This window comes from Equus asinus, chromosome 20, assembly GCF_041296235.1.
Source record: "Equus asinus isolate D_3611 breed Donkey chromosome 20, EquAss-T2T_v2, whole genome shotgun sequence".
NCBI lineage: Eukaryota > Metazoa > Chordata > Mammalia > Perissodactyla > Equidae > Equus > Equus asinus.
In genome coordinates this window covers 10,855,963-10,869,798 of record NC_091809.1, presented here as the reverse complement: position 1 = coordinate 10,869,798, position 13,836 = coordinate 10,855,963, and the positions used below count along the sequence as shown (strand labels likewise).

The 13,836-nt window shown below is 36.0% G+C and overlaps 1 long non-coding RNA gene across 2 annotated transcripts in view; it reads right to left on the bottom strand.

Moving 5' to 3' along the window:
• Positions 1-6,700: 6,700 nt before the first annotated feature.
• Positions 6,701-13,836, bottom strand: part of LOC139041255 (uncharacterized) — a 47,482-nt gene continuing 40,346 nt past the window's right edge. For both annotated transcript variants that reach the window (XR_011496072.1, XR_011496071.1), the window contains exon 3: positions 6,701-9,466. This is a non-coding gene — a long non-coding RNA (uncharacterized lncRNA). The remainder of the gene's footprint in view (positions 9,467-13,836) is intronic.

Here is a 13,836-nt window from a genome sequence, read left to right as displayed (position 1 = left end):
TGAACTTATTGTGGTGATTATTTAATGATATATGTAAATCAAATCATCATTCTGTACACCTAAACTTATATACAGTGATATACGCCAATTATTTCTTAGTAAAACTGGGGGTGGCACAAGAAAAATCTAAAAGAAACAACCCAAATTTACACGTCAAGAAACTAGGAAAAGACTAACTAAGGAAGCCCAGAGTTAGTAGAAGGAAAGAAATACAAAGATCAGAAGAGAAATAAATGAAATAGAGACTAAAAAGATCAACGAGACCAAGAGCTGGGCCTTTGAAAAGATAAAAAAAAATTGACAGGCTTCTAGCTAGACTCACAAAGAAAAAAGAGAGAGGACTCAAATAAATAAAATTATAAATGAAAGAGGGGGCAATATAACTGATAACACAGAAATTCAAAGGATTATAAGAGACTACTATGAACAATTATACTCCAACAAATTGTAGAACCTAGAGGAAATGGATAAATACCCAGAAATATACAACCTCCAAAGACTGAATCATAAAGAAATAGAAAATCTGAACTGACTAATAATAAGTAAGGAGATTGAATAAGTAATAGAAGTTTTCCAACAGAGAAAAGCCTAAGACCAGATAGCTTCATGGGTGAATTCTACAAAACATTTAAAGAATTAATGCCAGTCCTTCTCAAGCTCTTCCAAAAAACTGAAGAGGAGGGAATGCTTCCAAACTCATTTTACAAGGCCAGCATTACCCAGATACCAAATCCACACAAGGACACTAGTAGAAAAGAAAATTATAAGTCAATATCTGTGATGGACAGAAATGAAGAGTCTTCAACAAAGTACTAGCAAACTAAGTTCAACACCACATTAAAAGGATCATACACCACAATCAAGCGGGATTTATCCCTGGGATGCAGGGATGGTTCAACATATGCCAGGGCATGGGGAAAAGGATAGTTGTTAGTGTAAGGGTACAAACTTTCAGTTATAAGATGAATAAGTTATGAGGATCCACACACAGTATGATGACTATAGTTAATAATGCTGTATTGTATACTTGAAATTTGCTAAGAGAATAGATCTGAATTGTTCTCAACACACCAAAAAAAAAGTGAGGCGATCGATGTGTTAAATAATACAATTGTGGTAATCATTTAATGATGTTTATGTATATCAAATAATTACATTTGCACCTTAAATGTATATAATTTTACTTGTCAATTTTACCTCAATAAAACTGGAGGGAGAAATAAAATAAAAAATATTTTTTCCAGAAAGTGGTAAAATACAGGGGTCATAGAAAAATCAATATTCAGAATATTAATGAACTTCTCCAAAGCCACATTGAAAAAAGGAGACAATGGATAAAATGCCTTCAAAATACTGAGTATAAATTGTTCTCAAACTAGAATCCTATATTTAGCGAAATTACTATTCAAGAATAGAACAGGGCTATTTTAATACATGCAAAGTTTCAAAAAGCTTACTTTGATGGGCCCATTCTCAGGACACACTCTGATAAAATGAAGTAAATCCAAACAAAGATATAAACACATGTAAACACAAGACGCAATGCAAAAATGAACAGGGGAAATCCTCCAGATGTCAGATCCATTACAAGAGAGCACTAGCAATAGAGAGCAACCAATGCAGATCAGAGCAGATCAAAAGCCTCAGGAAGATATTTCTTTAAAAAAAAAAAAAAAGGAAATGAGAGGCTGGTGCAGTGGTGTAGTGCTTAAGTTTGCATGCCCCACTTCAGCGGCCTGGTGTTCACGTGTTCAGATCCTAAGTGCAGACCTACACACTACCCATTAAGCCATGCTGTGGCAGCATCCCACATACAAAATAGAGGAAGATGGGCACAGATGTTAGCTCAGGGCCAATCTTCCTCACCAATAAATAAATAAAGGAATTGGTAGACTATCTGTTGCGCTTAAATATAACAAGTAGAGATTACACAACTAGGGCGACCTTAGGGATAACTTGGTGATAACTACACAGAAAGCTAAGAAACTGGGAGGGAAAGGAATAAATCCAGAAAATACAAAAAGTTATGTACAAAAAGAAAAATGAGATGCCACACAGCTCAGCTGTGAATAGTGCTTAATAGTCCTAGTAATGTAAACATTGAATATTGATGCAACCAAAATTATCTCCATATTGACACAATGAAAGATGACATGCATGCAAATCCATGATGATAGCAAGGGGACAGGTAAAAGAGAGCCAAATCTTCATCTTTGATAGTGAGAATTAAATAGATAACAGAAAATCTGGGAAATAAATATATACGTGTTATTTAGAGATATGGAGTTAAATGTTCAAAGAGTCCATGGAAAGAGTTAACAGAGGTCACCTCCAAGGGACAGGAATAAAAATAGGGGTCTGGGGCTGCTTTTTGTCTTCCTAAAAATTCTTTTAGAACTGTTTGACTTTAAACGTTATGTAGGAACATCTTGGATAAAAATTTAATCTAAATTTTTAAAAGATTAAGGAAATAATTAGACGAACCCAAATTAAGGGATAGTTTACAAAAAACTTAGTTTCAACTCTTCAAGAGCATCAATTAATAAAAATCAAATAAAGGCTGAGGAACCGCCCCAGAGTAAAGTAGACTAAAGAGATTTGGCAACTAAATGTATTAAATGACCTGGGACTAGATTCTGGAATAGAAAAAAAGGTGATTTAAAAGACATAATTGAGATAATTCAATTGTAAATTTTATGAATTTGATAGCTGTATAAGGATTAGGTAAAAGATAGTTCTCTCTTAAAAAATGCACACTAAATTATTTAGAATGAAAAGTAATGCTATGCTATTTGAATTTAGTCTCCAATGGTGCATCAAAAATATATGGTATATGTCAGGCACTATATTGTTTATATTCCATCCATTGTCTTATTAAATACTTATAGTAACTGAATCAAATAAGTTGTACAGCCACTTCTATTTCATGGTTAAAGCAAACGAATCCCAGAGAGGCTCATATATCCAGTAAGTGGCAGAGCCAAGAATTGAATGCAAGTCTGTTCATTTTCCCACTTTCTCATTTTCTCCATTGTTCATTTTCTTTCTTTAATAGACTTTTATTTTGAGAACAATTTTAGATTTACAGAAAAACTTGAGAAGATATTGCAGAGAATTTCCATGTACTCTTCACCCGTTTTTCTTTATTATTAACATCTTACATCACCATGGTACATATATTACAATTAATGAACCAAGACATTAAGTAAACTCCATACTTTATTCACATTTCCTTAATTTTTACCTAAGGTCCCTTTTCTGGTGCATGACACGATCCAGGATACCGTATTACATTTCGTCATCATGTCTCTTAGTCACCTCTTCACTGCACAGCTTTCAAGATTTTCCTTGTTTTTGATGACCCTGACATTTCTGAGGGCTACTGATGAGACATTTTGTAGGATACTCCTCTGTCTTCTGATGTTCTTCTCATAAATAAACTGGGGTTATGGAGTTGGGGAGGAAGGCCACAGAGATAAAGTGCCATTTTATAAAATTATGTCAAAGTTAGATACTATCAGCATGGTTTATCTGTTGATGCTGACTTTAATCACCTGGTTGAGGTAATGTTTGCCAGGTTATACACTATATAGTTATTCTTTTCTCCTTTCCTTTTCATACTGTACTATTTCAAAGGAATCTACTATTTGCGATCCATGTTAAGCAATGAGGAGTTATGCTTCCTTACCTTGAGAGTGGAATACCTACATAAACTGTTTGGAATTCTTCAGTCTCTTATTCCCCATTTACTTATTCAATCATTCACTCATGTCACTGTAGACTGGTGGATATTTATTTATATTTTTGGTTATAATCCAATATGATTTTGTTGCTTATGTTGTCCAGTTTTGACCATTGGGAGTTTCACCTACTCAACCCTTCTTTCTCCTTCCAAACACCTGGCAATTTTTTTTACTGTTTCTATAGCTTTGTGTTCTTTACAGAATGTCATATAATTGGAACCATACAATATGTAGTCGTATCAGACTGGCTTCTTTCACTTAGAAATATGCAATTGAGGTTCACCCATGTCTTTTCGTGTTTTGCTAGTTAATTTATTTTTGTCACTGAAAAATACTCCACTGTATAGATGTATCATAGTTTGTCTATCCATCTCCTATTGAAGAATAGCTTGGTAGTTTCCAGTTTGGGTGCTCATGAATAAAGCTGCTATAAACACTCATATGTGAGTTTTTGTATGTATATAACTTTTTAACTCATTTGGATAAATACCTATTAGCATGCTTCCTGGATTGCATGGTAAAACTGTTTATTGTTGTAAGAAACTATCTTACTGTATTGCATAGCGGCTGTACCATTTTGCATTCCCACCAGCAATGAACGAAGTTCCTGTTACTCTGCATCTCTGCCAGCATTTAGTATTGTCAGTTTTTTGGATATTAGCCATTCTAATAGGTGTTACTCATATCTCATTGTTGTTTTAATTTGCAGTCCCCTAACAACAAATTGTGTTCAGTATATTTTATGTTATTAATTGCAAGTATGCATTTACATATGCAAATTTAAAAATTATTTAGGAGGTTTGGGGAACCCAGGAAGCAATCCTCTTTTATGAGATGTCTTTTTCCCATTTTTTAATTGGCTTCTCTATTATAGTTGAGTTTTAAGATTTCTTTGTATATTTTGGGTAAAAGTCCTTTATCAATAGGTTTCCTCTCTATAATGATACTACTTCTCTACCAAAAATTGAGAGAAAACAAGTAACAGGTTCCAGTCCAGGCAGCCATAGAATTAGAGTCAACACAAGACTGAGAAGTTAAAAAGCAATTATCAGGATGACATCAGAAAAAGTGATGGATTAGGCACCTCCAGAAAGCCTGTCTCTCCAGAAAAGCAGTGAATAAACTGGTAAAACCTGTCAGAATGAACTTTATCAGAACATTGAAAACAAATCATAATTTTATAGCAAACAGGTAAACACTTAAGGAAAAAACACCTGAATCCCAGTAAGAGAGCTTCGTGCCATTGTAACTCAACCCAGCCCATTCACTGCCCCCTGGTTGGTGGAAGACTTGGAGACAATAGCCTGCATTCTCAATGTAGATTCCCAGATTCCTAGCAGCAGAGGGAGAAGAATGGACTTCAGTTTCAAAGAATTGTGGTTGTTTCTTGTGACTTGCTTGGTGGTTCCCAGAAAGACCAAATCAAAGAGTTTGCTTTTATTTAATCTACTTCAGACTCTCCCAGAGATGAGACAGCTACCCAGGGGCATTTATTAAAAATATTTGAAGGCAAATGTATTAGCTTCCACTGCCAGGGACAAGGGATAACAGTTGAGGAAAACAATAGACAAATCAAAAAGCTTAGAAGGAAAGCCTGGAGCATGAGACACTTTGGAAAATAAGGGCTTTGAAAAGCACTCACTTACTCCTGGGAATTGAGGAGGCCATACACATGCCATGGGCTGGCATATTCTCAGAAAAAACTTGAGAAAGAACTAAGTTCTCCCCTCTGGATGACTTTCAGGCTCTGGAAGGAAGTGAAGGCTATAGTCGAGGTGTAAATGGCCAGGCTCACTGTTAACAGCATCAGCATAACACAAACAGAGCTGTAATAAATGACAAGGGATTTATTTCACCCCGTTTCTAGGGTTTAAGGACATCTCCGTTGAATTGGTAGCTGCCTTCAGTTGCTACACATGACAAAGAATACAGACTTTACAAAATTAGGTCCAAAATTAACTAAACAAACAACAACTACAACAGGGAGCAAAAGCAAACCCTGGGGAGGGGAGATAACCTCATTTTCAGACTTGCCACTTTATAGTATCCACAAGGTCCAGTTTGCAACAAAGTAAGTTATGAGGCATGCAAAGAAACAAGAGATGATTGCCCACACCATGGAAAAAATCAAATTGACAGAAATTATCACTGATGAAGCTAAACTGTTGCTTTTATTACACTAAGACTTCAAATCAACATTTTTAAATATGTTCAAACTGTTAAAGAAAATCAAGTACAAAAAACTAAAGGAAACCATGAGAATTATGTCTCACCAAATAGAGAATATTAAAAAAAAGAAAGTAACTATACAAATGAACCACATAAACAGTCTGGGGTTGAAAATTACAATAATGGAAATGCAAACTTTACTAGATGTGTTCAACAGAATATTCGAGTAGGCATAAGAAAGAACCAGATAGGTCAATTGAAATTACCCAATTTAAGGCACACAATGAAAAAAATGAACAGAGCCCAAGAGAGCTGAAGTCCAACATCAAGCATACCAACTTATGCATAGTGGAAGTTACACAAAGAGAGGAGAGAGAAAAATGGCAGAGATAATATTTGAAGAGATAATTTCTAAGCTTTTTGATTTGTCTATTGTTTTCCTCAACTGTTATCCCTTGTCCCTGGTAGTGGAAGCTAATACATTTGCCTTCAAATATTTTTGATAAATGCCCCTGGGTAGCTGTCTCATCTCTGGGAGAGTCTGAAGTAGATTAAATAAAAGCAAACTCTTTGATTTGGTCTTTCTGGGAACCACCAAGAAAAATTTTCCCAAATTTGATGAAAAACATTAACCCTCATTTCCAAGAAGCTCAATGAATCCCAGGTAAGACTAACTCAAAGAGATCCACAGCAAAATCTTAAAACTCAAAGACGAAGGGAGAACTGTGAAAGCAGCAGAAGAGATGCGACGTCCACACAAGTGATTCTCAATAAGACTGACTGCCGCTTTCTCATCAGAAACCATAAAGGCCAGAAGGCAGTAGGATGACACATTCAAAGTGCTGAAAGAAAGACTGTCAGTCAAAAATTCTATATCTGGCAAAACTATCATTCAAAAACAAAGAAGAAATTAAGGCTTTCCAGTAAACAAAAACAGAGAGTTTGTATGTAGCAGATCTATCCTATAAAAAATGCTAAAAGGAGTCTTCAGGATGAAAAAAAGGACATTAGACAATAACTGAATATGCTGAAATATACATGAAGAAATAAAGAACACTAATAAAGGCAATTATACAGATAATTATAAAAGTCAATATGAATTTTTGTTTTATTTGTAACTTATTTTTTCTATATAATTTAAAAGACAACTAGATAAAACAGTAATTATAAATCCATGTTCATGGGCACATAATGTACAAATGTATAAAGATGAAATTTGTGACAACATAAAGAGGGGAATGAAGCTATATAGCAAAATTTTACATATTATTGAAACTAAGTTGGTATTAATTAGAAGAAGAGTGTTATAAATTAATTGTTACAAATGTTACCTGCGATTCCCAGGGTAACCACTAAGAAAATAACTTAAGAGAAGAGAATCAAAATGGTACACTAAAAATTATCTAACAGAAAAGGCATTAATAGAAGAAATGATGGCCCCCCCAAAAAAATATATGAAACATACAGAAAATAAATAGCAAAATAGAAGCAAGTCTTTCTTATAAGTAATTACATTACATGTAAATAGATTAAATCCTCCAGTTAAAAGGCAGACATTGGCAGGATGAATAAACAAAAATGATCCAATTAGATGCTATCTACAAGAAACTCACTTTAGATCCAAAGACACAAGTAACTTGAAAGTGAAAGGATCCAAAAGATATTTCACAAAAACAGTAAACTAAGAAAGCTTGAGTGTCTATATTAATATCAGAAGACAAAAACTTTGTTACAAGAGAAAAAGAAGGACATTATATAATGATAAAAGGGTCAACCATCAGGAAGAAACAATTATGAACATATATGCACCTAACAACAGAGCCCCACATACATGAAGCAGAAAGTGGCAGAATTGAAAGGGGAAATACACAGTTCAACAATAACAATTGAAGATATCAGTTCCCCATTACTTTTAATAATTGACAGAACAATACACAGAAGATCACAAGCATATAGACAACTTGAACAATATATATGCCAACTACATCCAACAGACACTCCATGCAAAAATAGAAGAACACACATTTTTCTCAAGTGCACATGGAATATTCTCCAGGATAGACCATATGTTAGCCTATTTAAAAAGTCTGAAATTTAAAATGATTGAAATCAAACAAAGTATCTTCTCTAACTACAATGGAATAATATTAGAAATAAATAACAGAAGGAAATCTGGAAAATTCACAAATATGTGGAAATTAAACAACATTCTCTTAAACAACAAAGTCGGAAAAACTCACAAGGGAAATTGGAAAATACTTTCAGTCAAATGACAATTAAAATACAACATACCAAAATTTAGGGGATGCAGCAATAGCAGTGCTCAGGGGAACATTTATAACTATAAAAGCCTACATTTAAAGACAAAAGAATCTCAAATAAATAAGCAAACATTCTACCTTAAAGAACTAGAAAAAGAAGATAAAACTAAACTCAAAGCAAATAGAAGAAGGAAATAATAAGGATTATAATGGAGATAAGTGAAAATAGAGAATTAAAAAACAATAGAGAGAAGCAACGAAACCAAAAGTTGATTCACAAAGAACAGTAAAATTAATATACCTTTAGCTAGACTGACAAAGAATAAAAGAGAGAAAACTCAAATTGCTAAAATCGAGTGAAAATGAGGACATTACAACTGACTGACTCTACAGAAATGAAAAGGATTAAAATAGAATTTGATGAACAACTGTAGGCAACAGACAGAAAGGGCAAGTTTCCAGTAATATACAAACTATCCAAATGTACTCAAATAGAAATACAAAATCTAAAGAGACCTATAGAAATAAAGAGATTAAATTAGTAATCAGGAAAACTTTCCACAAAGCCCTGTTTCAGATAGCTGCACTGCTGAATTCTACCAAACACTTAAAGAAATATTAATACAAATTCTTCACAAACCCTCCCAAAAAATAGTAGAGTGGGAAACATTTCCCAACTCATTCTATGAAGCCAGTATTACCCTGAAATCAAAGACAGACAAAGAAATCACAAGAAAATAAAACTACAGAGCAATATGCATTATAAATATAGAAACAAAAATCCCCCCAAAATACTAGCAAACCAAACCCAGCAGCATATTAAAAGGTTAGACACAATGAGCAAGTGAGATTTATCCCAGGAAAGCAAAGGTAGTTGAAAATATGAAAATCTCAATATAATACATTGTATTAATAGGGTGAAAGAACAAAACCACATGATCGTTACAACTGATGCATGTCTTCATCTGCTCCGGCTGCCATAACTGAGTACCACAGACTGGGGGGCTTAAACAGCAGAAATTTACTTCCTCACAGTTCTGGAGGCTGGAAGCTCAAGATCAAGGTACCAGTGGAGTTGGGTTCCTCTGAGACCTTTTTCCTGCCTGGCAGATGGTCACCTTCTCACTGTGTCTTCAGATGGCCTTATACCTCTGTGTGCACACTTTTCGTGTTGCTTCCTCTTCTTATAAACACGTCAGCACTACTGGATCAGGGCCCAATCCTGAAGACCTCAGTTAACTTCAATCACCTCCTAAAGGCTTTCTCCAAATACTGTCACATCATGGGTTAGGGCTGCAACATAGGAATTTGGTGGGGACATATTTTAGTCCATAACAATGCAGACAAATAGTTGACAAAATCCAATACTATTCATGATAAAAATATTCAAACTAGAAACAAAAGTGAACTTCTTCAATCCTGAAAAATGTATCTATGCAAAACCCACAATTAACATCATACTTAATGGTGAAAGACTTAAAGATTTCTCACTTAAAATCAGGAATAAGAACAGGATGTCTGCTCTCATCACTTCTATTCAACATTGTACTGGAAGTTCTAGCCAAGGCAAGCAGGAAAGAAAAAGAAAGGAAAGGTATCCAAATTGGAAAGAATGAAGTAAACTCTCTCTATCCACAGATTACATGATCTTATATATAGAAAATCCTAAAGAAACCACACAAAAAAATATTAAAGTTAATAAACAAGTTTGTCAATCCATAACAATACAGAAAAGTGGCAAAATACAAAGTCAATATACTAAATTCAGTTGCATTTCCATACACTAGCAATGAATAATCCAAAATTGGAATTAAAAAACAATTCTATTTACAATAGCATCTGAAAGAGTAAAAACTAGGAATAAATTTGACCAAGGAGGTGCAAAACTTGTACAATGAAAAATACAAGACATCAGTGAATGAATTAGGATGAATCTTAAACAAAGGAAATCCATGGATTGGAAGAATTAATATTAGGATGGCAATATTACCCAAGGTCGTCTACAGATTCAACGACATCTGTATCAAAATTTCAGCTACCTTGTTGCAAAAACGGACAAGCTGATCCTAAAATTCATATGGAATTGCCAGTGATCCTGAATAGCCAAAATAATGTTAGAAAAGGAAGAACAAAGTTGGAGGACTCACATTCCCAATTTCAGAACTGACTACAAAGCTACTGTAATCAAAAAGTGTGGTACTGGCCTAAGGATAGACATATGGGTCAATAGGATAGAATTGGCAGTCCAGAAACAAACCCTTATATCCCCGGCCAAGTGATTTTCAAAAGACTGCCAAAGCCATTCAATGGGGAAAGAATAGTCTATTCAACAAATAGTGCTGGCACAACAGGATATCCACATGCAAAAGAATGAAGTCGTACCCCTACCACATACCACACGCAAAAATTACCTCAAAACAGATCAAAGACCTAAATGTAGGAGCTAAAGCTATAAAACTTAGAATAAAACATTGCAGTAAATCTTCATGACTTTGGATTGGTCAATGGATTCTTAGATATGATACCAAAAGTAAAAGCAACAAAAGAAAAATAGATAAATTAGACTTCATCAAAATTTAAAACTTTGGTTCATCAAAGGACAACATCGAGATAGGGAAAAAAGTACCTACAGAATTGAATAAAATATTTACAAATCATTTATTTGACAAGTTATTAATATCCAAAGTAGATAAAGAACTCTTACAATTCAACAACAAAGAGGAAAACAACCTTACTTTTTCAATGGGCAATGAGAGTGATGTCAGCATCACAGAAGAATGAGTTGTTCCCTTTGTTTCTCTCCTCTAAGTTACAACCAATCAGACATCCATTGACCAACAGAAGGTTCCCTACATAGCACAACAGGACACCTAAGAGATCCACACTTCTATGCATCTGAAAGTAAATGGACTGGACCTGCAGGAGGCAGTAGAACTAGAGGAGGAGCTCCCCTCCCTGTCCTCCAACAGCAGAGATCCAGGGTGAAGAGACTTATACTGGCGAACATGCCTGCAAGTGGCCACAGTGGGGGCAGAAAACAAAGAGAAAAAAAGCAGGCAAGGCTTTCTCCCTGCCCATCTCCTAGCAGATCCTGACCCCACAACTGCAAACAGTTGTGGCGGGGTGGAGAAAATGGATGCAGCTTGCTCTCTGCCCACATCTCAGTAGATTCAGCCCATGCAACTATGAGCAGCTGTGGTGGGGGCAGAGAAAGTGGGCATGGCTTGCTCTTGCCCATCTTCCAGTGGATCCAGAAAACATGTCCCCTCAGCCTCCCATAGGAGCAGCCGGGTCTTCCAATACTAAGGAATATATACAAAACTCAGATTTTCCCAGGTGAAGCAGGGCCCCCTGACCTGACTTCTCAAAACAGAACAGCTAGCACCAGAGACCAGAGGCAGCACAGAAAGCAGTAACCAAAATGTCTACCTGCTTAGTCCCTAATACACTGTAGCAGTGGCAAGTGGAACCTGTGTCAGAGGCTTCAGGAACCACAGAAGAACCAGTGACCCAGCCCCCAGTGCTGGGATCCCTGACACCAGCTCCACCAGCAGCAGGGGCTGCAAACAAGTCCCTGGATCCCTGGGATCCCAGCAGCAACAGCAACACCCATGAACCCAGCACCCCTAGAAGTAGTACAAACAGCACCCACGGACAACCCAGGATCAGAAGCACAGGCAGTGCACAGGGCAGCAGCACCCAAGCCAGCAGAGAGCCCACAGAGAGCCAGCAGAGGAACATGAAACCCAGGTGACCCTGGAAGCAGAAGTGCTCAATGCCTGGTGACCCCGGTGGCATCACCTGAGATTGCAGCAACATCAGAAGCAGCAAGACACCAACAACGTCAGAGTCACAAGTAGCACAAGGAGGGTACTGACAATACCTCTAGTAGAGGCAGTGGAGGGTGGGAAGTGCAGGCTCTCAGGTACAACCAGAAGAAGCTCAGAACAAATGTAACCAAAGCCTTACCCAAATAAGAAAGGTGTTTACTACCACAAAGGTGCCAGCAGAGGATAAATTCATCAAACACCATGAGGAACTACAGTAACACAGCAGAACAGAAGGAGAATGACAACTCTCTAGAAATCAAACATGAAGTCACAGAAGATTACAATCTGACAGCAAATTCAAAATAGCTGTCATGAAGGAACTCAATAAGTTACAAGAAAATCCAGAAAGATAGTTCAATGAGCTCAGGAATAAAATTAATGAACAGAAGGAGTATGTCACCAAAGAGACTGAAACTCTAAAAGAAAAAAAAACAAACAATTTCTGGAGATGAGGAACACAATTAATGAGATTAAAAATAATGTAGAAAGTATTAAAAATAGAGCAGACCACACAGAGGAGAGAATTAGTGAGCTCAGAGATAGAAAGAAACCTAGAAATGATTCAAGTGGGGAAGGAGAGAGAACTAAGACCTAAAAAATTTAAGAAATTCTTCAAAAAATATCCAACTCAATTAGGAAAAGTAATACAAGGATTATAGGTATTCCACAAAGAGAAGAGAGGGAGCAAAGAGCAGAGAGCTTGTTCAAAGAAATAAGAGCTGAGAACTTCCAAAACCTGGAGAAGAAACTAGACATAGCAGTATAAGAAGCTAATAGAACTCCTAATTACCTCAACGCAAAAAGACCTTCTCCAAGGCATGTAATATCAAAACTGTCAAAAGTCAAGGACAGAGAAAAAATATTAAGGGTAGCAAGATGGAAGAAAAGAATCTACAAAGGAAACTCCATAAGGCTTTCGGTAGACTTCTCAGCAGAAACCATAAAGGCTAGGAGAGAGTGGAGTGACATATTCAAAATACTGAAGGACAAAAACTATCAGCCAAGAATACTCTATCCAGGAATTGGAAACTCTATCCAGCCAAGAAAACTCTATCCAGAAAAATTGACAGCAATCCAGTGAAACTGTCCTTCAGAAATGATGGAGAAATAAAACCTTTCCCAGAGAAACCAAAGCTGAGGGAGTTCACTACCACTAGGCCTGCCTTACAAGAAGTGTTGAAAGGAGCCCTCCTACCTAAAGCAAGAAAACAAAAGTTTACAAAACTTTGAGCAAAGAGATAAATGGACAGGCAAAATCAGAAAATTACTGCTCTATATCAGAATAGCTTAGTAAACAACAAAGGTTATAGGTTCTAAATGACAAAGGGAAACAAAGTGTCAAAAATAAATATAACCACTTCAACTTTGCCACAAACTCACAACACGAAAAAGAATGATTTGTGACAACAAACACATAGAAGGTGAAGAGGAAAGAGATGAAAGCTGCTTAGGCTGATGGAGATAAGAGGCTATCAGAAAAAGGACTATCTCATCTATGAGATCTTTTATACAAACTCCATGGTAACCACGAAACAAAAAATCAGAGCAGAGTCACCTATCATAAATAAAGAGGAAACTGAGAAAACAATCACACAAAGCCACCTAACTGAAATGACAGACAGAAACACCAGGGAAGGAAAACAATGGAAACATAGATCAACCGGAAAACAAAAGATAAAATAGCAGTATTAAACCCTCACATATCAAGAATCACTCTAAATGTAAATGGATTAAATTAATCAATCAAAAGACACAGGGTGGCTGGATGGATTAAAAAACAAGACCCAACAATATTCTGCCTCCAGGAAACACATGTCAGCTCTAAAGACAAAT